We start from the raw sequence: 26,433 nt of genomic DNA, 5'->3' as shown, positions 1-26,433 counted from the left end.
ATCTCCTCTGTTTGGCCCAGATACCCCAGGAGGCCACATTCCTCTTCTTTTTTTCTTTTTTTTTTTTTTTTTTTTTTGAGACGGAATTTTTGCTTTTGTTGCCCAGGCTGGAGTGCAATGGTGCGATCTTGGCTCACCGCAACCTCCATCTCCCAGGTTCAAGCAGTTCTCCTGCCTCAGCCTCCTGAGTACCTGGGATTACAGGCATGCGCCACCACGCCTGGCTAATTTTGTATTTTTAGTAGAGATGGAGTTTCTCGATGTTGTTGAATTTCTGAGTAAAATGTAATATGTTAAGGGAGTAAAATGTAGTATGTTAAGGGATTTCAAAATAACGATACCAACAAGATATGTGTCCCTGTTACTAGGGAGATACCTCGAGATTTCCCACATCAGGAGCACAAAAGCAAGCAATTTGAAAAATCACTACATTCAGTTCTATAGCAAGGTGAGGCCTCAACCAACCGTAAGAATAGACCATGATAACCAGAACACACTCACAACCTATTTGGAGAGGTTTAAAATGGGCCTCAAGGCTGTAGTTCCTGCCCATTTCCCACCCTAATAGTCTTGCAAGATTGTGCAACTGCAGGTAGGACGTTTCCTTGAAAACATCTTGGACAATATCTCTCAAAATGCCCCCACCATTTTGTGAATTGTTCAGTTCACCCTAACTGAACAATTGTTGGTTCAGTATTGTGGCCAATCTATCTCTACTACTGAGAGTGAAATCATGAAGCATTTTGGCTTCGTCGAGCCACCGTGCCCGGCCCCTTTGAACACTTAAGAAGGCACTGCTGGGCACGGTGGCTCACGCCTGTAATCCCAACACTTTGGTAGGTTGAGGCGGGTGGATCACAAGGTCAGGAGATCGAGACCAGCCTGGCTAACACAGTGAAACACCGTCTCTACTAAAAATACACAAAATTAGCGGAGTGTGGTGGTACATGTTTATAATCCCAACTGGTCGGGAGGCTGAGGTAGGAGAATCGCTTGAACCCAGGAAGCAGACATTGTGGTGAGCCGATATTGTGCTATTGCACTCTTCCAACTGGGCAACAAGAGCAAAACTCTGTCTCAAAAAAAAAAAAAAAAAAAAAGGCAGATTCCATTTTATAGGCCCCTTCTGTCATTTAACCTTCCCTCATATCATTAATCTTGCAGTCTTGTATAAAATGGACTCTGATCTCAGATTATCAGAATGCCTCTGCTAAGGTTATTATAATACTATCAGCGAGACCTAACCAATCAGAAGTAGACAATATTAGTTAGGCCCTCCTGACCACAATAGTCAGTTTATTCTCCAGAAACATGTCGTTCTGCTTTGCTGAGCTGTTTAACCCCACTCAAAAATCTGTCTACCTCAAAGGACACGAAACTGGCTTACTCCTACTGTCATACATAATATTTATACCTCCCAAACAGTCTAGCTCCTAATTAGGGTACTACACTTTATACGGACATTGGGCTTACAGTGGTCTGCTACATCCTAATTTATCTTGTGTATTTAATATAATTGTGAGACACTTTCAGATCTTTAAAAGTATCATCCCCCTGGTGGATCATGTTTCCCTGGAAAAATTCTACTCGGAAACCTCCAAAATACAGAACATAAAAGCTTATTTACAATCAAACAAACTCCCAAAAGATATAACTGACTCCCTTATCATGGATACTATGTAAGTTGCAATTCCCTCATTAAAGATAATGAGAGAGGAGACCACCCCTCATATTGTTTTATGCCCAATTTCTGCCTCCAAAGAAAGAAGAAGTAAAAACTAAAAGGCAGAAATGAAATCCACAGGCAGACAGCCCGGCGCTGCACCCTGGGCCTGGTAGTTAAAGATGGACCCCTGACCTAATTGGTTCTGTTATCTGTAGATTACAGACATTGTATGGAAGTGCACTGTGAAAATCCCTATCTTGTTTTGTTCCAATCTAATTACCGGTGCATGCAGCCCCCAGTCACGTACCGCCTGCTTGCTCAATCAGTCACGACCCTCTCACATGCACCCCCTTAGAGTTGTGAGCCCTTAAAAGGGACAGGAATTGCTCACTCGGGGAGCTCGGCTCTTGAGACTGAAGTCTTGCCGATGCCCCCGGCCGAATAAACCCCTTCCTTCTGTAACTCGGTGTCTGAAGAGTTTTGTCTGCGCTCGTCCTGCTACAATAATATCACTGGTAAACATGGTTCAAAACTTGCCTCATACCCTAACAAAAGTCATAACAAACAAAACTTCACTCTGAAAGAGAAACTAGTTTAAACTCATTAGCCCCGATTGTAATGGGAAATCACATTGTCGTTGATTACCTCCTAAGTAGCCAAGGGGGAATTTATGCTATACTAAACACTCCAGGCTGTATCCATGTACTACAAAACAAATAGACTCATAGTAAGCAAAAAACAAAAATGCAGATTTAAGTCCATGCCTTCTCCATTGATAAGAGTCTCCAGTAATTTAGAGTCACCATTCTTATTCTGGTGCAGAGAGGGAGAAACCCTTACAAATGGAGATTTTTTTATATGCATGTAAATTTCTCCTACAAAAGGGTGACTTCTGTCTTCTAAGGTTTTGGGCTAAAAAAATGTATGTGGGGGGTAACTTCTACTCTTTCTTTCAGAGTTTCTCCTTTGTCTCTTGTTTCTCAAAATAATTATTATGCCCAACAGGCATAATATGGGGTGGCATAATCTGGTAGTCTACACTCATATTTTGGGGAGAGGTGTCATGTCTTGAACTCCATCAGTTTTTTTGTTTTATTTTGGTTTGACTTTTTTTGAGACGCTCTGTTGCCAGGCTGGACTGCAGCGGCCTGATCTCGGCTCACTGCAACCTCCATCTCTCAGGTTCAAGCGATTCTCATGCCTCAGCCTCCACAGTAGCTGGGATTACAGGTGTGTGCTACCACATCCGACTAATTTTTGTATTTTTAGTAGAGACAGGGTTTCACCATGTTAACCAGACTGGTCTCGAACTCCTGACCTCAAGTGATCAACCTGCCTGGGCCTCCCAAAGTACTGGGATTACAGGTGTGAGTCACCGTGCCCGGCCCTATTTTTATTTTTGAGACTGGGTCTCACTCTGTCGCCCAGGCTAGAATACAATAGTGCGATCACAGCTCATTGCAGCCTCAGCCACCCAGGATCAAGTGATCCTTCCATCTCAGCTTCCTGAAAAGCTGGGAGTACCAGTGCACACCACCATGCCTGCGTAATTTTATTTTTATTTTGTAGAGACAGCAGGGGTCTCACTGTGTTGCCCAGGGTGGTCTCAAACTCCTGTATCAAGCAATCCTCCTGCCTTGGCCCCCCAAAGTGCTAGGACTACAGGCCTGAGCCATCACCCCTAATCCCCAATCAGTTTTAAATTATATTCTGTGACCATTAACAAATCAGAGGATTCAACAATTTACCCTGCAACAAAAGGAGCAGGAGAAACTATCACTACTCCAAATTTAGATTACATTCTCTGCAAATAGTTTCTAAAGCAAAGTCTTGGCTATGGTGAAAATCTTGATATCAAGGATGAAGTTTCTGTAGGCTGACTGCATCTGCCCTTGGCCAAAATGAAAACAGAGCAAGGCATCAGCCTTAGTGTTGCTGTCCCTGCATTTACACCTGGGCCATGTTGATCTGCTGTTGAACATGAGAAATCTCACAAAACAGCAACATCAGACAAGGCCACTCTGTGACAATGATCAATCAAGGCAAAAACAAGACCAAACTGTTATGTTTTAACAAAAACCAAACTAAACATGAACATTGTCTCAGCTACAGAAATGACCAATATTCCCCTAGACTGGCTAATATGAGTGACTACTGCTTTTTTTTTTTTTTTTTTTTCCAGAGACAATCTGACTCTGCTACCCAAGCCGGAGTACAATGGCATGATAATAGCTCACTGCAGTCTCAATTCTCAGTTTCCCAGGCTCGAACAATCCTTCTGCCTCAGCCTCTGGAGTAGCTGGGACTAAAGGTGTGCACCAGCACACCTGACTATTTTGTTTTTATTTTTATTTATTTTTTTGAGATGGAGTCTTGCTCTGTTGCCCAGACTGGAGTGCAGTGGTACAATCTCAGCTCACTGCAACCTCCGCTTCCCAGGTTCAAGTGAGTTTCCCGCCTCAGCCTCCCGAGTAGCTGGGATTACAGGTGTATGCCACCACGCCCAGCTAATTTTTGTATTTTTAATAGAGATGGGGTTTCACCATGTTGGCCAGGCTGGTGTCGAACTTCTGACCTCAGGTGATCCGCCTGCCTTGGCCTCCCAAAGTGTTGGGATTACAGGCGTGAGCCACCATGCCCAGCTTTATTTTTAGTTTTTGTAGAGACAGGATCTTGCTATGTTGCTCAGGCTGGTCTCGAACTCCTGGCCTCAAAAAATCCTCCAGCCTTGGCCTCCCAAAGCCTGGGATTACAGGACTGAGCCACCATGCCCAGCTGTTTTTGTTTTTTTAACCAAATTACAGCGTTAGCCTCACTCTGTATTCTTGCTTCATCCTAGATAAACTTATTAGGATTCCCAATAATAGAATTACCCTCACTCCCTCATAGCATCCAATTCAGAGCATAGCACTAATTCCTTATATCCTCTCTAAAACCACCTAATACAAACTCAAATCCTAAAATAAATCCTTCTTACATCCTTTTCTGAAGATGCTCCATGGTTCCTTCAGTGAACAACAAATCCCGCTTGTTTCACTGCAGGAATGTTCCTGGTATTCTTTGACTCTGGAAACAACTGACTTCATCTCCAGATTGTTCGCGTGGAGAGCAATGAGAAAATACACTGGAATTTCACCCCAACTTACATGCCCAGAAGTAGTCTCCTCCTCTCTATTTTGTCTCTTCTGACTTTGTCTTCTCAAAAGAGGAAAAGAACTTTGCAGTATACCCACTTCACTACTGGAAGGAGTTCAAAGTGCTTAGCATGAAATTAATTATTGTAAAGGTTTAACTGTGAGTAATTGCCCTAAATGAAGTTTGGATTACTTCTTCTGTTTGAAATGACCTGTGTTCAGGAAGCTTGCTGAGGATTCCTAGAGACTTCCTTTGAAAAACGTTTTCCTGTAAAAGTGGAGTCTCTGTATTTGCCCTGTATTTCCATAAAAAGTCTCAGATTTCTTTCCTGATTAGAGTGGTTTTCCTTAGAAGAAAGAAGGTAAAATAAGGACAGACATCACTATGGAAACAAATCATAATTGTATTTGCTAACATCATTATCAAAATAAGGATAAATTTGAAAAGATTCATACATGAAGAGGACCTTTCACCAAACTTGATAAATTCCTTTTGCTTTGGCTGGCTGGTGTTACTACTCGGGGGTTTTCTGAGTTAGCTTCATGTTATACTCATGGTGAAGAGGTCCTGCCATCTAGTGGCCAAATTGCATAGTGCTACTAGCTTATTTAAAATTGAACCCAGTGTTCAAGGAGCCCAGCAGGTACAGCGCACTCTTTGGGCTTCCATGAAATACGAACAAAGTCTCAGCTATTTCCAGATGCAAGGAATGCTTTAAACTTTTGGGAAGCAGTCTGTCTTTTGTGGGAAAACAAAGTCTTCATTTGGGAAGGACTGATTTGACCTTGAAGCTGAGGTCCCTTTGACCCTATCTATATATGTTTGTGAGTCTCTGTTCTGAAACCAGGAGGGGATATATTTAGGCAGCGGGATTCTGGGAGCACAACAGATGAGAATGTGTATTTTAGGAACAGTCCTTGCCAGCCTGGGTTTCCAATACACCCTGCAAAGGTGCAACTGAATTTGAAGCGGTTAGGGTTTGTGTTCCAGAGGGCCAGAGATAATTGTGGAATTCCAGGGGATGCAGGACCCAGAGAGGTGAGCTTGATGACTAAGCTTAGGGCTAGGAAGATCAAAATGTGTCAGCAGACCAGGAGCTGGGGCCATGAGGGAAACTAATCCTCAGGGCCCTGAACAGGAGCTAAATTGGAGAGAACAGGAGCAAATTATAAATCAGGTCAGGATGGTCCTGGCCTCTAGCTGAGAAAAGAATTGGAAGCCGGGCGCGGTGGCTCAAGCCTGTAATCCCAGCACTTTGGGAGGCCGAGGCGGGCGGATCACAAGGTCAGGAGATCGAGACCACAGTGAAACCCCGTCTCAAAATACAAAAAATTAGCCGGGCGCGGTGGCGGGCGCCTGTAGTCCTAGCTACTCAGGAGGCTGAGGCAGGAGAATGGCGTGAACCCAGGAGGCGGAGCTTGCAGTGAGCCGAGATCGAGCCACTGCACTCCAGCCTGGGCAACAGCGTGAGACTCTGTCTCAAAAAAAAAAAAAAAAAAAAAAAAAAAGAATTGGAGTATACTGAGCTTGCCTTTATTGACCTTGAAACTGGACAGGTGGCCGGGCATGGTGGCTTACACCTGTAATCCTAGCACTTTGGGAGGCTGAGGTGGTTGGGTCACTTGAGGTCAGGAGTTCGAGACCAGCCTGGCCAACATGGTGAAACCCTCTCTCTACTAAAAATACAAAAATTAGCCAGGCGTGGTGGTGGCACCTGTAATCCCAGCTACTCAGGAGGCTGAGGCATGAGAATTGCTTGAACCTGGGAGGCAGAGGTTGCAGTGAGCCAAGATCACGCCACTGCACTCCAGACTGGGTGACAGAGCAAAACTCCATCTCTAATTTTTTGTATTTTTGGTAGAGATGGGGGTTTCACACAGTCGACCAGGCTGGTCTCGAACTCCTGACCTCAGGTGATTCACCTGCCTCCCAAAGTGCTGGGATTATAGGCGTGAGTTACCGTGCCCGGCCAAATTTTTTTTTTTTTTTTTTTTTTTTTTTTTTTTTTTTTTTTTTTTTTTTTTTTGCGACAGAGTCTCGCTGTGTCACCCAGGCTGAGTGCAGTGGCCTGATCTTGGCTCACTGCAACCTCCACCTCTTGGATTCAAATGACTTTCCTGCCTCAGCCTCCCTAGTAGCTGAGATTACAGGCATGCACCAGCACGCCCAGCTAAGTTTTGTATTTTCAGTACAGATGAGTTTTTGCCATGTTGCCCAGGCTGGACTCAAACTCCTGGCCTTTAGTGATCCACCCACCTTGGCCTCCCAAAGTGCTGGGATTACAGGTGTGGGCCCCTGCACCTGGCCCATGTTGAAATTTAATTGCCATTGTGATGGTATTAATAGGTGAGACCTGCTGGGCATGGTGTCTCACGCCTGTAATCCCAGCACTTTGGGAGGCCAAGGCAGGTGGATCATTTGAGGTCAGGAGTTCAAGACCACCCTGGCCAACATGGTGAAACCCTGTCTCTACTAAAAATACAAAAATTAGCCAGGTGTAGTGGTGTATGCCTGTAATCCCAGCTACTTGGGAGGCTGAGGCAGGAGAATCGCTTGAGCCCGGGAGGCAGAGGTTTCAGTGAGCCAAAATCGCGCCACTGCACTCCAACCTGGGTGACAGAGCGAGACACCATCTCAAAAAAAAAAAAAAAAAAAGAGGTGAGACCTTTAAGAGGTGATTAGGCTCTGCTTTCAAGAATGGATGCTGTGCTAAACCCCTATAAACCTCAGTGGGGAAGCCACCAGGTTCAAGAGGCCAAAGAACCCAGAGCCAGCAAGTGAGACCTGGGATTTTATTAGGGGCTTACATAAAGGGAAGAGAGTCCAACGGCAGTGAGCTGGACAGGATAATTACAACTGCTTGCAAAGACCATGCAGTTTGTAAACCAAAAGTATCTGAGACAGGTCTCAATCAACTCAGAAGTTTATTTTGCCAAGGTTAAGGACAACGTCCTGGGAGAAAGAACATGGAATCACAGAAACAGTCTGTGGTCTGTGCCTTTCTACAAAGAGAATTTTAATGGCTTCATTATTTAAAGGGAGAAAAGCAGGCCCGGCATGGTGGTCAGACCTGTAATCCCAGCACTTTGGGAGGCTGAGGCAGGTGGATCATTTGAGGTCAGGAGTTCAAGACCAGCCTGGCCAACACGGTGAAACCCCATCTCTACTAAAAATACAAAACTTAGCCGGGCGTGGTGGAACACACCTGTAGTCCCAGCTACTCAGGAGGCTAAGGCAGGATAATTGCTTTAACCCGGGACTGCACTCCAGCCTGGGTGACAGAGCGAGACTTTATCTTAAAAACAGGCGGGGGAGACAGGTGGGGGAAGCAGGATGGAGGGGAAAAGGGGACGGTATAGTCACATTAGTGAATCCACATGTTGCAAGAGAAAAGGAGCTGGTAAGGGAATAGTCAATCACGTATTCATCTCAGAGTCAGTAAATCGGCACTTTACATAAGAAAAGGTGAACACTGATTAGCTACCTGTGGAGACATTTAACCTTTTATCTCTAGCTATCTGCTTAGAACCCAGGAGGCGAAGCTTGCAGTGAGCGCCACTGCACTCTAGCCTGGGCGACAGAGCGAGACTCCGTCTCAAAAACAAACAAACAAACAAAAAAACACAGCTGCTTGCAGCACTCAGATTTCAGCTTAATTTTTTCCTTTTAGCAGAGTGAATTGGGGTTGCATATTTTTCTCTTTGTTTCAGAAGTTTCTATGGCATTTTCACTTAACACTCTCCCTCTTAACATCCTCCACCTGGTAGCCTTCATCTAGCCCAAAACTCAGGGCCTCAAACCCCTATATGGCTCGTGTTCCATGGGACAGGATGGCGGCTCAGATGTTCCTCATAGACAAGGAACGAATCTCCGGGTTGGTCACACCTGTTTTAGCAGGAGCACATGGAGTACGACAACACCCTCAGGTGAAATTTAAAAATTCATTTATATAACATGGAGCGAGCAAAGGATTTGCAGCATGAGAGCCTTGCTTGTGTCAAACTATCCTGCGCCACCCTGCTTGTTCCCCTTGGCAAAGCCATGTGGCCTCTATGGACTTTTGTTTCCTGGTACAAGTAGTTACTGAATCTGCCCACCCAGGAAATAGGACCAAAAAAAGGTGATGACTTGGTTCTTTACGTGGGGAAATGGCCATTCCTCCCTAAAGTGAAGGAGAAAAAACAAGGAGGAATCCAGACAGGTAGTTAAAATTCATAGCCCAGGTCTTTGTCATATGATCATGTTGTGCCGAGCCCCTGTACACTCCAATGGGAATGAATATCAGGTTCAAGAGGCTGAAGAAGAGACCCAGAGTCAGTGAATGAGACATGGGGTTTTACTGGGGACTTACAGTTGGGGGACGGGGCCCAACGGCAGTGGGCTGGACAAGAGAACCACAACCTCTTGCAAAATAAAGTCACGCAATTTATAGAGGGTTTTTGTTTGTTTGTTTGTGAGACAGTCTCAATCTGTCACCAGGCTGGAGTGCAGTGGCGCCATCTCGGCTCACTGCAACCTCCACCTCCTGGGTTCAAGCAATTATTCTGCCTCAGCCTCCAGCTGGGACTACAGGCGTGTGCTACCATGCCCAGCTAACTTTTTTTTACTTTTAGTAGAGATGGGGTTTCACCATGTTGGCCAGGATGGTCTCGATCTCTTGACCCCATGATCTGCCCGCCTCGGCCTCCCAAAGTGCTGGGATTACAGATGTGAGCCACCGCGCCCAGCAGCTCTCACCTGTTAATACCAATATACTAATTATATAGTATTTTCACTTCACACCCTCCCCCTAACAACCTCCACCTGGCAGCCTTCATTTAACCCAAAACACAGGACCTTGAACCCCTGTATAGCCCACAATCCATGGGACAGGATGGCTGGGGGTTCACAGGTTCTTCATAAATAAGAAATGAATCTCTGTGTTGGCCACCCCCAGATTTCTTAGCTCAGAACTTCAAACACACATTCAGGATTCAGGTGTGTCTGCCATACAGGATCATTCTCAGGACATGCTTAAGTTATTACTATCAGGTGAATTTACCATACAGCTCCCATTACAAAGTGAGAAAGTTGTGGCAGGGCATTAACCCATCCTGCCAATCCACACGCCACCAATTGAAAGCAGCTGGGAATTGGGAACTATCCTGTGGAGACCTGTGATGCAGGAGGACAGCTGCCTAGCCAGGACAAAGAACTTAAGGGTCCTCATTGTCCTCTTCCTCCTTCCCTGGTAATACCCACCTACCTCTGCCCAAACACCTAGGGGCTCTGTTAGAATAAAGGGCTGTGAGTCGGGGCCTGAGCTTAAGGTTGGAAGTAGTTTTTCAGCAGGTGGTCTTGGGGCACCCGAGCATGGGAGAAAGTCGGCTGTGGGAGAGTGAAATGGAGACAGGACATTCTGAGGAGTTGGGGGTGATCAAAGACCAGCTGTGTGCCCTGAGGTTAATGCAGAGATTTCTTCTAAACATGTTCTTAATAAATACATGAATGATTTTATAAACAGAAAAATTAGTACACAAATACACAGCGATCTTTAAGGGTGGTTACACTGGGCAGTGGATGTGGGCAGGAGTGACTTCAATTTTTCCTTGAAACATTTTTGTATTTGTGAAGACATTTTTCCTGAAAAAATAAAAGGATTACATCTGTCAATAGAAATCAAAAAGGTAGGTCCACAGAAATCTTTTCATTGTTATTGTTTACTAACTAAATGACCAGCAGGTTACCCATGGACCTATAGAGCTCACTAGACTATTGTTTTAAAACTATTTTTATTTGTATCTCTCTCTGTCCTTAGGGAACAAGGTGCTGGGAGGATACATGGCCCCATTTAATGCTCCTCATCTCTCATCACTGGCTATTTTCATTTTCGTCTTTACCCTGTACATGTCTCCTTAGGTGAATATTATTTTGCAATAGGAGTGTGTTTGTTTCCTCAAAACAAAGAACATACAAATCAGGGCACTAGTCAGGTAGAGGAAACCTGCCAGCTGCTGTCACTCCTTTGGCCCCGACACATTGCTGCCCACCTAGGCAGCATGGGCGCCACCAAGCAGCAGCCCTTAAGGTGCTGGCCCACTAGCAGTTCCATGACAAAGAGTGAGAGGTGACAGGACGCAGGCAGTGTCTGGTCTTGGGAACCTGCCTCTCACCTGGGGAGGGAGCAATTACGGCATATGAATGATACAACAGGCAACGTTATCATTTGAACATGTATTTATTTAAATTCTTTTTACCTCTCAATAGGGTTGTGAATGAATTTTCTGTTTTGTTGTTAGGTCTCGATTTTTTTTTTTCTTCTTTTTTTTTAGAGATAGAGTTTTGCTCTTGTTGCCCAGGCTGGAGTGCAATGGCACGATCTCAGCTCATTGCAACCTCTGCTCCCAGGTTCAAGCAATTGTCCTGCCTCAGCCTCCCGAGTAGCTGGGATTACAGGTATGCACCACCACGCCCGGCTATTTTTTGTATTTTTAGTAGACATGAGGTTTCACCATGTAGGCCAGGCCGGTCTCGAATTCCTGACCTCAGGTGATCCGCCCGCCTCAGCCTCCCAAAGTGCTGGGATTACAGGCGTGAGCCACTGTGCCCAGCCTGTTGTTAGTCTCAATCATCCTTTGTGCACTTGCCAGCAGTTAGGTCACTTAAAGAGACAAATAGGTTCTCCCTGGGCAAGTGGCAAAGGAAGAGAAGCTTCTTCTCTAGCTTTCTGAAGCCCATGCCTCCTCCCTGCCTCTTCAGGCAACAGAGATAGCCCATCAGGGACACGACACATACAATAGATTGTCATCCCAAAACCCTACTACAAATACTTTTGGGCTTACTCCTAGCCTGGAGGCCAGGAGAAAGAGAAGAGGGAGCATGAGAGGTGGTGGCAGCCCAGAATAATGGGACACTATCAACAAACCTCCTAGTCCTGTGGCAGAATGGGCAAACCATGAAGAGTAGGGGTTACTATAGCCTTCCAGTGTCCTTTTCTTTTTTTTTTTTTTTTTTTTTGAGACGGAGTCTCGCTCTGTCGCCCAGGCTGGAGTGCAGTGGCCGGATCTCAGCTCACTGCAAGCTCCGCTTCCCAGGTTTATGCCATTCTCCTGTCTCAGCCTCCCGAGTAGCTGGGACTACAGGCGCCCACCACCTTGCCTGGCTAGTTTTTTGTATTTTTTAGTGGAGACGGGGTTTCACCATGTTAGCCCATGTTAGGATGGTCTCGATCTCCTGACTTCGTGATCCGCCCGTCTCGGCCTCCCAAAGTGCTGGGATTACAGGCTTGAGCCACCGCGCCCGGCTTCCAGTGTCCTTTTCTAAGAATAGAACAGGATGTCATTTTGTGAAAAGTGGCTCTCTGTCCCTAGTCAAGAATAGTGGCACAGGGGATTTTCCAGGGGGAAGATTGGCTGTGATTTCTAAGAGTTCTGCTGTTTGGCCTGAAGGGACTAACTTTATTTGTTTATTTATTTATTTAGAGACAGGGTCTCCCTCTGTCATCCAGGCTGGAGTGCAGTGGCATGATCACGGCTCACAGCCTACTGCTCAAGCCATCTTCCTGCTTTAGTCCCCAAAGTGCTAGGGTTACAGGCATGAGCCGCCACAACTAACCTTATTTAGAATAGAGAATGGTGAAATCCGTGACCAGTGGAGGCCTTGGAGAATACTTAGAGAAAGCCAAGGAAAGAGATAGCCAAAAAGAGGCCTCTGGATCACAGTCCAGAGGTTTGGGGAACTCTTTGTGCAATAGGGATGGCTGTAGCCAATCAAGAGTGAACCTTAGCTGGGAGCAGTGGCTCATGCCTGTAATCCCAGCACTTTGGGAGGCTGAGGCAGGCGGATCACGAGGTCAGGAGTTAGAGACCAGCCTGGCCAACATGATGAAACCCTGTCTCTACTAAAAATACAAAAATTAGCTGGGCATGGTGGCACGTGCCTGTAATCCCAGCTACTTAGGAGGCTGAGGCAGGAGAACTGCTTGAACTGGGACCCGGAAGGCAGAGGTTGCAGTGAGCCGAGATCACGTCACTGCACTCCAGCCTGGGCAACAGGAGTGAAACTGTCTCAAGAAAAAAAAAAAAAGAGTGAACCTTAGAGCAAGACATAGGCGAGACATAAATGCATTTTCCAAGCCACACACAGACTCATCAACACAGAACAGAAGCTTCATTGGCATGAGGGGTTTAAACATAAAACTCTGACCAAACACTGAACAATAAGCTGCTCTGACTAGGGGTGACTCCTACGAAATCAAACGTAAAAATATATCACACAAAAAAATATCACAAATACCAAAAGCACAATCAATAAAAGATAAAATATATATACTGAATAATATCAAAATTTAAAACTCCTATGCTTCAAAGGACACTATCAAGAAAGTGAAAAACAAAATTCACACAATGGGAGGACATTTTTGTAAATCCTGTATCTAATAAGAGACTTGTACCGAGAACATACGATGAACAATTGCAACTCAATAAACAAATAACTAGATTTAAAAATGGGTAAGACCTTTGAATGGACATTCTCCAAAGAAGGTATACAAATGGCCAATAAGCACTTGGAAATATACTCACCATTATTAGCCATCAGGGAAATGTAAATCAAAATCAAAAAGAGATACCACTTCAAATCCACTGGGATGATTATAATTAAAATCAGGCTGGGAGCACTGGCTCACGCCTGTAATCCTAGCATTTTGAGAGGCTGAGGCAGGTGGATCACTTGAGTTCAGGAGTTCAAGACCAGCCTGGCCAACATGGTGAAACCCCGTCTCTACTAAAAATACAAAAATTAGCCTGGCGTGGTGGTGGGCACCTGTAGTCCCAGCTACTTGGGAGGCTGAGGCAGGAGAATCGCTTGAATCCAGGAGGCAGAGGTTGCAGTGAGCCGAGATCACGTCACTGCACTCCAGCCTGAGCGACAAGAGTGAGACTCCATCTCAAAAAAAAAAAAAAAAGAAAGAAAGAAAACAAATTTTTGGTGAGCATTAGAGAAATGGGAACTCTCATACACTGCTGGTAGGAACGTGAATTTTTTTTCTCTCTCTCCTCTTCCCCCTTCTCCTGAATGTAAAGTGTTACAACCACCTTGCACATAAATCTGGCAGATCTTGACACAGTTAAACATAAAAATTCCATGACCCACCAATTTCATTCCTAGGTAGGTACCTAAGGAGAAATGAAATCATACGTCCGTACAAAAAAATATACATAATCATAACAGCTTCACAGGTAAGCACTGAGTGCATCCCTAGTGTCTAGCAAAAGGTGAAGGGATAAAGAAATTGTGGTACTTATTGTATTATTCCATCTACAAAAAAATGTCCAAGCCGGGCTTGGTGGCTCATGCCTATAATCTCAGCAGTTTGGGAAGCTGAGGCGGGAGGATCACTTGAGCCCAGGTGTTCGAGTCCAGCCTTGGCAACATAGGGAGACTCTGTCTGTACAAAAAATAAAGAAAATTAGCCAGGGCATGCATCTGTATTCTCAGGTACTCGGGAAGTCTAGGTGAGGATTGCTAGAGCCCCAGCAGTGGTGGAGGTTGCAGTGAGCTGAGATGATGTCACTACACTCCAGCCTAGGTGACAGAGTGAGACCCTGTCTGCAAAAAAAAGATCCTGGCTGGGCGTGATGGCTTATGCCTGTAATCCCAGCACTTTGGGAGGCAAAGGTGGGCGGATCACTTTGAGCCCTGGAGTTTGAGACCAGACTGGGCAACATGGTGAAACCTCGTCTCTACTAAAAGTGCAAAAATTAGCCAGACATGGTGGCCAGCTACATGGGAGGCTGAGGCTGGAGAATCCCTTGAACTCAGCAGGCAGAGCTTGCAGTGAGCTGAGATCGTGCAATGGCACTCCAGCTTGGGTGACAGCAAGACTCCCTCTCAAAAAAAAAAAAAAAAAAAATCCAGAATAGGCAAATCTGTAGAGACACAAGGAAATTAATGGTTGTCTAGGGCTGTTGAGGGTGGCAGTAGGGGGCAATAGCAAAAGGGTATTATATTGTGAAATATAAATATTTAGTCTTCGCCAGGCAAGGTGGCTCATGCCTATAATCCCAGCACTTTGGGAGGCCGAGGTAGGCAGATCATGAAGTCAGGAGATCAAGACCATCCTGGCTAACACAGTGAAACCCCGTCTCTGCTAAAAATATGCAAAATTAGCTGGGCATGGTGGCGGGCACCTGTAGTCCCAGCTACTCAGGAGGCCGAGCCAGGAGAATCACTTGAACCCGGGAGGCAGAGGTTGCAGTGAGCCGAGATCACGCTGCTGCACTCCAGCCTGGGCAACAGAGCAAGACTGCATCTCAAAAAAAATAAATAAATAAATAATAAAAAAAAATTAGTCTTCAAGTCCTGGTTTCCTAAAAGGCACCTAAAACTCTTCAGATCTCCAGAGTGATAAGAATGTCTTTTGTATGCTAATGAGATGACTGGTGGCAGCCTGTAGGTAGCTGCAGAATGGGAGCTGGTCACTGGAAAGACCAAGCATGATTAGAGGGTTGGGACTTTCAGCCCCACTTCCCAAACTCCAGGGAGGTAACAGGGGTTAAAGGTTGACTTAATAACCAATGGCTGGTGATTTCGTCAATCATGCCTATGAAATGAAGCTTCTATAAAAGCCTAAAAGGACGAAGTTTGGGAGCATTTCCAGATAGCCTAACACATCTAGGTTCCTGGAGGGTGCCAGGATAAGGCACGGAAGCTCCACACCCCTTTTCACATACCTCACCTGTGCATCTTTTCCATCTGGCTGTTCATCAGTATCCTTTGTAAAATGCTTTCTAATAAATGAGTAAATGTAAGTAAAGTGTTTTCCTGAGTTTTGTGAGCCATTCTATCAGGCCAGTATAACCCTCTTATCAAAACCAGGTAAAACATCACAAATAAGGGAACTACAGGTCTAACATGGTGACTCACACCTGTAATTCCAGCACTTTGGAAGGCTGAGGTGAGCAGATTGCTTGAGCTCAGGAGTTCAAGACCAGCCTGGGCAACATGGTGAAACCCCGTCTCTACTAAAAATACAAAAAAAAAAAGCTGGGCGTTGTGGTGCACGCCTGTAATCCCAGGTACTCGGGGGGGCTGAGACAGGAGAATTGCTTGAACCTGAAAGGCAGAGGTTACAGTGAGCCGAGATCACACCACTGCACTCCAGCTTGGGTGAGAGAGTGACACTCTATCTTAAAAAACAAACAAAAAAGCCTTTCTTTGTGGAATCACCATGGCGGCTGGGACCCTGTGCACATATCCTGAAAACTGAAGGACCTTCAAGGCCCTCATTGCTGCTCAGTATAGTGGGGCTCAGGTCCGTGTGCTCTCCACACCACACCATTTCCACTTTGGCCAAACCAACCTCACCCCTGAATTTCTCCGCAAATTTCCTGCCGGCAAGATTCCAGCATTTGAGGGTGACGATAAATTCTGTGTGTTTGAGAGCAATACCATTGCCTACTATGTGAGCAATGAGGAGCTGCAGGGAAGTACTCCAGAGGCAGCAGCTCAGGTGGCGCAGTGAGTGAGCTTTGCTGATAGCGATATAGTGTCCCCAACCAGTACCTGGGTGTTCCCCACCTTGAGCATCATGCAGCACAACAAACAGGCCACTGAGAATGCAAAGGAGGAAGTGAGGCGAATTCTGGGGCTGTTGGATGCTCACTTGAAGACAAGGACTTTTCTGGAGGACATTGGCTGACATCACAGTTGTCTGCACCCTGTTGTGGCTCTATAAGCAGATCCTAGAACCTTCTTTCTGCCAGGCCTTTCCCAATACCAACCGCTGTTCCTCACCTGCATTAACCAGCCTCAGCTCTGCACTGTCTTGGGGAAAGCGAAACTATGTGAGAAGATGGCCCAGTTTGATGCTAAGAAGTTTGTAGAGAGCCAGCCTAAAAAGGACACACCACGGAAAGAGAAGGGGTCACAGGAAGAGAAGCAGAAGCTCCAGGCTGAGCGGGAGGAGAAAAAGGTGGCTGCCCCTACTCCTGAGGAGATGGATGAATGTGAGCAGGCGCTGGCCGCTGAGCCCAAGGCCAAGGACCTCTTTGCTCACCTGCCCAAGAGTACCTTGGTGTTGAATGAATTGAAGCTCAAGTTCTCCAATGAGGATACATTCTCTGTGGCACTGTCATATTTCTGGGAGCACTTTGATAAGGACGGCTGGTCCCTGTGGTACTCAGAGTATCACTTCCCTGAAGAACTCACTCAGACCTTCATGAGCTGCAATCTCATCACTGGAATGTTACAGTGACTGGACAAGCTGAGTAAGAATACCATTGCCAGTGTCATCCTCTTTGGAACCAACAATAAGCAGCTCCATTTCTGGAATCTGGGTCTTCCGAGGCCAGGAGCTTGCCTTTCCACTGAGTCCAGATTGGCAGGTGGACTACGAGTCATACACATGGCAGAAACTGGATCCTGGCAGCGAGGAGACCCAGATACTGGTTTGAGAGTACTTTTCCTGGGAGACAGCCTTCCAGCATGTGCACAAAGCCTTCAATCAGGGCAAGATCTTCAAATGAACATCTCTTGCCATCACCTAGCTGCCTGAACCTGCCCTTCAGGGAGATGGAGGTCATTAAAGAAAACTGAACATTGAAAAAAAAAACTTTTTTGGGGTTGTTATTGTTTTTATTTATTTATTTATTTATTTATTTTTATTTCATTTTATTTTTTTGAGACAGAGTCTCGCTCTGTCTCCCAGGCCAGAGTGCAATGGCACGATCTCGGCTCACTGCAACCTCTGCCTCCCGGGTTCAAGCAATTCTCCTGCCTTAGCCTCCTGAGTAGCTGGGACTACAGGCACCCACTGCCACACCCAGCTAATTTTTTGTATTTTTTACTAGAGATGGGGTTTCACCGTGTTAGCCAGATGGTCTCGATCTCCTGACCTCGTGATCTGCCCGCCTCGGCCTCCCAAAGTGCTAGGATTACAGGCGTGAGCCACTGCACCTGGCCTATTTTATTTTATTTTATTTTATTTTATTTTATTTTATTTTATTTTATTTTGAGATGGAGTCTCACTCTTGTTGCCCAGTTCAGTGGCACAATCTTGGCTCACTGCAACCTCCGCCTCCCAGGTTCAAGCAGTTCTCCTGCCTCAGCCTCCCAAGTAGCTGGGATTACAGGCGCCCACCACCACGCCTGGCTAATTTTTATATTTTTAGTAGAGATGGGGTTTCACCATGTTGGACAGGCTGGTCTGGAACCCCTGACCTCAGGTAATCTGCCCGGCTTGGCCTCCCAAAGTGCTGGGATTACAGACGTGAGCCACTGCACCCGGTGAAAAAAACCTTTTTAACCTTTGCCAACGTGATACAGGAACAAACATATTTCAGTGCGGTTTTTAAAAGACAGCCCCAGCCTGGGAAATATAGCCAGACTTCGTCTCTACAAAAAATAAAAACTAGCCAGGTGTGGTGGCACGCACGTGTAGTCCGCCTGCTTGAGAGTCTGAGACAGAAGGATCACTTGAGAGTCTGAGACAGAAGGATCACTTGAGTCCAGGAGGTTGAGGCTGGAGTGAGCTATGATAACACCACTGCACTTCAGCCTGGGCAACAGAGCAAGACACTGTCAAAAAAAAAAAAGGAAAAAAAAGGAAAAGAAAAAATAAAAAGAAAACTACAAACCAATATTTCCTATTAATGTGGATGCACAAACTATCAACAAAATACTAGAAAGTTGACTACAGTAGCATGTAAAAATAATTATACAATATAACCAAGTGTGATCTATCCCAGGAATACAACGTTCTTTTAACATCCAAAAATGAAATTATATAATACACTATATCAAGAAAAACCACAAAAATCACATGATTATCCCAATAGTTGCAGAAAAAAAAATTGAGAAAATCTAACACCCCTTCATATAAAAATATTCAATAAACTAGGAATAGAGATAACTTCCTCATCCTCATAAAGGGCATCTGGGAAAAACCCAAAGCTAAAGCTGGGCATAGTGGCTCATGCCTATAATCCCAGCACTTTGGGAGACCAAGGTGTGTGGGACACTTGAGCTCAGGAGTTTGAGGCCATTCTGGCCAACGTGGCGAAACCGTGTCTCTATTAAAAATATAAAAATTAGTCGGGCATGGTGGAGGGTGCCTGTAGTTCCAGCTACTCAGGAGGCTGAGGCAGGAGAATCACTTGAATGCAAGAGGCAGAGGCTGCAGTGAGTTGAGATCATACCACTGCACTCCAGCCTGGACAACACAGTGAGACTCCGTCTCAAAAAAAAAAGTAGGCCAGGTGCAGTGGCTCACGCCTGTAATCCCAGTACTTTGGGAGGCCAAGGCGGGTGGATCACGAGGTCAGGAGATCGAGACCAACCTGACCAACATGGAGAAACCCCATCTCTACTAAAAATACAAAATTAGCCAGGTGTGGTGGCACATGCCTGTAATCCAAGCTACTTGGGAGGCTGAGGCAGGAGAATCGCTTGAACCCAGGAGGCAGAGGTTGCCATGAGCCGAGCTCATGCCATTGCACTCCAGCCTGAGCAACAAGAGCAAAACTCCATCTCAAAAGAAAAAAAGTTATGGGTACATAACTTTTATATACATTGTAGGTGTATATATTTATGGGTTACATGAGATGATTTGATATAGGAATGCAATGTGAAATAAGCACATCATGGATAACAGGGTATCCATTCCTTCAAGAATTTATCCTTTGAGTTATATACAATCCAATTATACTCTATAAGTTATTTAAAAATTTACAATTAAGTTATTTTTATTTATTTATTTATTTATTTGAGACGGAGTCTCACTCTATCTCCAAAGCTGGAGTGCAGTGGCGTGATCTTGGCTCACCGCCACATCCACCTCCCAGTTTCAAGTGATTCTCCTGCCTCAGCCTCCCAAGTAGCTTGGATTACAGGCACATACCACCACACCCGGCTAATTTTTGTAATTTTAGTAGAGACGGGGTTTCACCATGTTGGCCAGGCTGATCTCAAACTCTGGACCTCAGGTGATCTGCCTGCCTTGGCCTCCCAAAGTGCTGGGATTACAGGCGTGAGCCACTGTGCCTGGCTACAATTAAGTTATTATTGGCGATAGTCACTCTATTGTGATATCAAATAGTAGGTCTTATTCATTCTTTCTATTTTTTTTTTTTTTGTATCTATTAACCATCCTCACCTCTGCCATAAACCCCCCACTATCCTTCCCAGCCTCTGGTAATCATTCTTCTACTCTCCATGTCCATTAATTCAATTGATTTTATTTTTAGATCCCCAAATAAGTAAGAACATGTGATGTTAGTCTTTCAGGGCCTCAATTATTTCACTTAACATGATCTCTGGTTCTATCCATGTTGTTGCAAATGAGTGGATCTCATTTTTTTTTTATGGCTGCATAGTACTCTGTTGTGTGTATGTACCACATTTTCTTTATCCCTTCATCTGCTGATGAACACTTAGCTTCCCTCCAAATCTTGGCTATTGTGAACAGTGCTGCAACAAATATAAGAGTACAGATATCTACTGATTTTCCTCCTTTTGGTTATTTACCCAGCAGCGGGGTTGCTGGATCTTATAGTAGCTCAATTTTTATATTTTGAGGAACCTCCAAGCTGTTCTCCATAGTGGTTGTACTAATTTATATTCCCACCAAGAGTGTACTAATTTACATTCCCACCTTTTCTCCATATCTGCACCAGCATTCATTATTGTCTGTCTTTGGGACAGAAGCCATTTTAGCTGGATGGGATGATATCTCATTGTAGTTTTAATTTGCATTTCTCTGATGATCAGTGATGTTGAGCATCTTTTAAATGCTGTTGTCATTTGTATGTCTTCTTTTGAGAAATGTCTATTCGAATCTTTTGCCCATTTCTGGATCATATTATGATATTTTTTCCTATAGAGTTGTCTGAGCTCCTTACATATTCTGGTGATTAATTGCTTGTCAGAGGGGTAGTTTGCAAATATTTCTCTCATCCTATGGATTGTCTCTTCACTTTGATTGTATCCTTTGCTGTGCACAAGCTTTCTAACTTGGTGTGATTCCATTTGTCCATGTTTGCTTCGATTGACTGTGCTTGTGGGGTATTGCTCAAGAAATCTCTGCCCAGACCAATGTCCTGGAGAGTTTTCCATATGTTTTCTTGTAGTAGTTTCATAGTTGGAGGTGTTAGATTTAAGTCTTTAATTCATTTTGATTTGATTTTTGTATATGGTGAGACATAGGAGTCTAATTTCATTCTTCTGCATATGGACATCCAGTTTTCCCAGCACCATTAATTGAAGATACTGTCTTTCCCCAGCATATGTTCTTGGCACCTTGTCAAAAATGAGTTCACTATAGGTGTGTGAATTTGTTTCTGAGTTCTCTATTCTGTTCCACTGGTCTATGTGTCTGTTTTTGTGCTGGTACTATGCTGTTTTGATTATTGTAGCTCTGTAGTATAATTTGAAGTCAGCTAATGTGATTCCTCCAACTTTGTTCTTCTTGCTTAGGATAACTTTGGTTATTCTGGGTCTTCTGTAGTTCCACATAAATTTTATAATTGTTTTTTCTATTTCTGTGATGAATGTTATTAGTATTTTAATAGGGATTGCATCTAATCTGTAGATTGCTTTGGGTAGTATGAAAATTTTAACAATATTGATTCTTCCAAACCATAAACATGAAAAATATAGAACACTTCACAAATTTGCATGTTATCCATGTATCTTCTCTTTATCTTTCCAATTTTAGTATATGTGCTGCTGAAGTGAGCACAAGAAGCATGTTTGAGTGCTTAATTTGTGAGTGAGATTTGATAGTTCTGACCTCTCCTCTGTGACCTAAGTGTTATGCCCATTTTACAAAGGAAATAACCTATGCATGGAATGAGTAAGAAACCGGCCTAAAATCGTGCCCAAATCAAGAGGTGGAACTGGGTTCCTCCTTGGGTCTGTTCAATTCTAAGTTTGTATTTGTAACGTCTGTGTCAACTGGCTATTTTTTAACTCAATAGCTGTCATGATGATGCAAAGGACAAGAGTGAACTACTATTACTTCTGGCCTGTCAAACTGGCCAAGTGTAAAATCTTAATTTTACTCAGTTCTGGCCAGGGAGCAGCAAAGTACTTAGTCTCATCCACAGCAAGTGAATCCCTTGGTACAAGTTTTCTTGAAGGCAGTTGGCTTATTTGATAATCCTGCCTCACCAGGTAATTCCATACATGACACTTCATCTATGTGAAATGTTCAGATGTGTACACATTGTTTAATTATCTATGGAGATGTTCTTTAAACGCCTATACATCCACTGATTGACAAATAACCATAGTAGGATTGTATGGACAGAAAGCTCAGACAGACACCATCTAAGTAAATCAACTAAGGTTTACTTCTGCAAATGACATAGAAGAAAGGCATTGTAGTCGGGATACACAACTCAAAGATAAGCTGTGCTCTTGAGTGCAGAGATATAAGCATCGGAACTTCTGATCCTCATCAGGCAGCAAGGGTAGTGATGGTGGAATGATGGAAGGTGGAGACACAATTTTGCAGATGTAATACTTTAGTGAGTGAGAGCCATACCAGACCTTCTGGAAGCTAATGAGTCACATTACAAACAGAATAGGATAGGCTGGATATGTACCAGCAACCTCTGCATCAAAGTGGAGTGCCTCTCCTCAATCATAGGGTTGCACTCTATGTGTGTACTGTATGCATTATGACTACAAACTGCAGTGTAGCACATTATACTCAGGTTGAACAAAATCTTCATTTATCACTTCCAGCCTTCCCTAGGCCAACTCAGCCTGGTCCAAGTAAGTTTCTGAACTGTAAGCAGTTACCCAGAAGCCTCTGTGAATCAAGCATACAGTTTCTTAGAATAGATATAGTGCTCATCCTGCCCAACTTAAGTGCCAACCAATATATGATTCCGTAGTTGAATTATAATGTGATAAAATTATAAGAAAAAAAGTAGAATGTAGGCTCGGCATGGTGGCTCAACCTGTAATCCCAGCACTTTGGGAGGCGGAGGCAGTAGGATTGCTTAAGCTTAGGGGTTCAGGACCAGCCTGAGCAACATAGCAAGACCTCATCTTTACTTAAAAAAAAAAAAGTAAGATATAAATATTTATTTATGATATGGATAGATGTTAATGATATTTATAAAAATGAACAAAATAGCTTACGTAACTGCATGAATAAGACACTCCCATTAAAATATTCCTAACTGGGGCCAGGCGCAGTGGCTCACACCTGTAATCCCAGCACTTTGGGAGGCTGAGGTGGCCAGATCATGAGGTCAGGAGTTTGAGACCAGCCTGGCTAACATGGTGAAATCCCATCTCTACTAAAAATACAAAAATTAGCTGGGCGTGGTAGTGTGTGCCTGTAGTCCCAGCGACTCGAGAGGCTGAGGTGGAAGAATCGCTTGAACCCGAGAGGCAGAGGTTGCAGTGAGCCGAGATCATGCCACTGCACTCCAGCCTGGGTGACAGAGTAAGACACCGTCTCAACAACAACAACAAAAAAAAACAACAACAAAAAAAATAGAAACAAAAACAAAAACAAAACAAAACAAAACAAAACAAAACAAAAAACAAAAACAAAAACTTAACTGAATGTATCTCATGCATAGGGAATTTCTGTCAGAGTCAAATGCAAATCTTCAAAGTGAATATCATGAGTCATAGGATTCACCCTTTTTCTCCTTCAGCATAATTTTCTGCATTTTTATAATGAGCATGCAATACTTTTAAATCAGAAATATAAAAAAACAATGTTTTAAAATTCTCAGCTGGAGGCGGTGGCTCACGCCTGTAATCCTAGCACTTTGGGAAGCCAAGGCGGGTGGATCATCTGAGGTCAGGAGTTCAAGACCAGCCTCAACATGGAGAAACCCCATCTCTACTAAAAATACAAAATTAGCCGGGTATGGTGGTGCATGCCTGTAATCCCAGCTATTCTGGAGGCTGAGGCAGGAGAATTGCTTGAACCTGGGAGGTGGAGGTTGCGGTGAGCCGAGATCGCACCATTGCACTCCAGCCTGGGCAACAAGAGTGAAACTCCGTCTCAAAAAATTAAAATAAAATAAAATAAAATTCTCACAATAAAATATAAGAAATTATTTTCTAAACCTGATAGAAAATCCATATTTATATAATAAAAGTTTGGCAGAGCTGATTAAATGGGAAAAAAAAAAACTCTGTGTGATGAAAGACACCGTAAACAAAATACTAAACTCTGAAAAACATTTGCATTATAAAACCAGACAAAGTCTGGATTTACATAATATAATAGTGGCTCCCCAAAAATAAAATATTTAATGACAAACCACCATTGATTGTTGGTTTGTCAATAGGCCATTGATCCAAATGGGTCATTGATATGATCAGGAAACACACAGGAAATAAAACAAGCTATAAATATTTAAACAGATACGTTATCTGGCTAATGCTTATGGATATGCCTTTTTTTTTCTTTCTTTTTATTTTTTATTTTTATTTTTATTTTTATTTTTTTGAGACAGGGTCTCACCCTGTTGTCCAGACTGGAGTGCAACGGTGTGATCTTGGCTCACTGCAACCTCTGACTCCCAGGTTCAAGCGATTCTCGTGCCTCAGCCTTCCAAGTAGTTGAGACTGTGGGTGTGCGCCACCATGCCTGGCTAATTTTTTTATTTCTAGTAGAGACGGGGTTTTGCCATGTTGGCCAGGCTGCTCTCCAATTCCTTGCTTCAAGTGATCCACCCACCTTGGCCTCTCAAAGTGCTGGGATTACAGGTGTGAGCCAATGTGCCCAGCCAGGGGGCTATGTCTTTTAAAAATACTACTGAAATATGGTTGTTCGTGTTCCACATTGGCAAAGGTTAAAAACAGATTTATAAGGCTGGGCACGGTGGCTCACACCTGTAATTCCAGCATTTGGGAGGCTGAGGTGGGTGGGTCACCTTAGTTGAGGAGTTCGAGACCAGCCTGGCTAGGATGGTCAACATGGTGAAATCCCGTCTCTACTAAAAACACAAAAAATTAGCCAGGTGCCTGTAATCCCAGCTACTCGGGAGGCTGAGGCAGGAGAATCGCTTGAACCCGGGAGGCAGAGGTTGCAGTGAGCCAAGATCATGCCACTGGACTCCAACCTGGGCAACAAGAGCAAAACTCTCTCTCCAAAGAAACAAACAAACAAAAACAAAAACAAAAAAACTGATTTATAATTCTTATTATTTTGAGGTTGTATAGAAAGGGTGACTTTCATATGGTTTTGGGGAGAATGCATATTGCTACTGAATATTTGTACTACTTTTTGGCAATTCTCTATGACATTTATTATTGGTTCAAAGACTAGTTATAGGTCCTAGTGGATGACAATGATCATAATCATAATCATAAACAAATACTTATCTAGTGTTTCCTGTGTGCAAGCTAATATCCTTGGCACTTTATATATATATATATTAATTTAGTTACCGCAATAACTCTATAAAGTATGACAAGGTACATAAACTGTCATCCCTATTTCACAAATAAGGAAATTTAGGTATAGGGAGCTTAGTGATTTCCTAACATTTCCACAGGTAGTTAAGTGGCAGAGCTGGACTTTGACTCCCAAAGTATGAACTCCTATCCATTCTGTGCGGTGCCTCTTAATCTCTGTATTTCTGAGCACCCCTGTGATATTTTATTAGGTTGTTATTGTGGCCTAGAGAAAATCATTAAATCTCAGTGGTATGTGACAGTAAACATCTTTTTTGCTCACACATCTGCAGATTGCCTGGTAGTTGGTTGGCTGATTTGAGCCAGGTTCAGCTAGATGGCTGCAAGGCTGGGTCTGGGTGTGCTCTACATATCTCTCATCTTTTTAGAATCAGTAGGCTAGCCAAGGGATGGTGATGACAGAGGGAAAAAGAGAGCAAGTAGAAAAACTACAATGCCTCCTGTGTCCTAAGTTCAGAATTGACATGCTGTCATTTTTGCTTATATCCCTTTGGCCAGTGACAATCATATGTCTGAGCCTAATATGAAAGAGACAGGACCAAGTGGAGTGGCTCACATCTCTAATGCCATTACTTTGGTAGACTGAGGTGGGAGGATCACTTAAGCCTAGAAGATCGAGGCTGCAGTGAGCTGTGATTGCGCCACTGCCCTCCAGCCTGAGTGACAGAGACCTTGTGTCAAAAACAAATAAATAGTTAGGGAAATACACTCCAATTCTACTGAGAGACATACAAAGATACATGACAAAACGTGTGGATACAATGAGGCGGTGAAGAAGTGGGACCAATGATTCCATCTGCCAAAGACACCATCATGATAGTTTTCATTTCTGACTTAACCGAGCCTAACATGACATCATGTTAGATGTTGTGCTCACCTGTAATTTATTTGCCCTATACTTCCTTTCCTTTCCCTGTTCATGTGTTCCACTGCTGCCTGTTTTATCCAGAAGTTTATTCATATGCAGTTGTATGGTAGATACACCTGTGTATGGTAAACATGCCTGACAGCAATAACTTAAGCATACTGTGAGAATGACCCTGTATGGCAGATGCACCTGAATGCATGTTTAGAGTTCTGAGCTTATAAATCTGGTAGGGGCCAACACGGAGATTCATTACTTATCTATAAGGAACATCTGAGCCTCCCACTACCCTCTCCTGTGGAATGCAGGCTGTATGGGGGCCTTATGTTTTGGA

At 43.9% G+C, this 26,433-nt stretch overlaps 2 pseudogenes; one reads left to right on the top strand and one right to left on the bottom strand.

Moving 5' to 3' along the window:
• Positions 1-16,010: 16,010 nt before the first annotated feature.
• Positions 16,011-17,393, top strand: LOC105490502 (elongation factor 1-gamma-like; annotated as a pseudogene).
• Positions 17,394-21,426: 4,033 nt separating this feature from the next.
• Positions 21,427-21,518, bottom strand: LOC112428149 (U6 spliceosomal RNA; annotated as a pseudogene).
• Between the last annotated feature and the right edge of the window lie 4,915 nt (positions 21,519-26,433).

This window comes from Macaca nemestrina, chromosome X, assembly GCF_043159975.1.
Source record: "Macaca nemestrina isolate mMacNem1 chromosome X, mMacNem.hap1, whole genome shotgun sequence".
Taxonomy (NCBI): Eukaryota; Metazoa; Chordata; class Mammalia; order Primates; family Cercopithecidae; genus Macaca; species Macaca nemestrina.
Note: the sequence above shows the minus strand (reverse complement) of the source record. Positions and strands in the feature narration are given on the sequence as shown.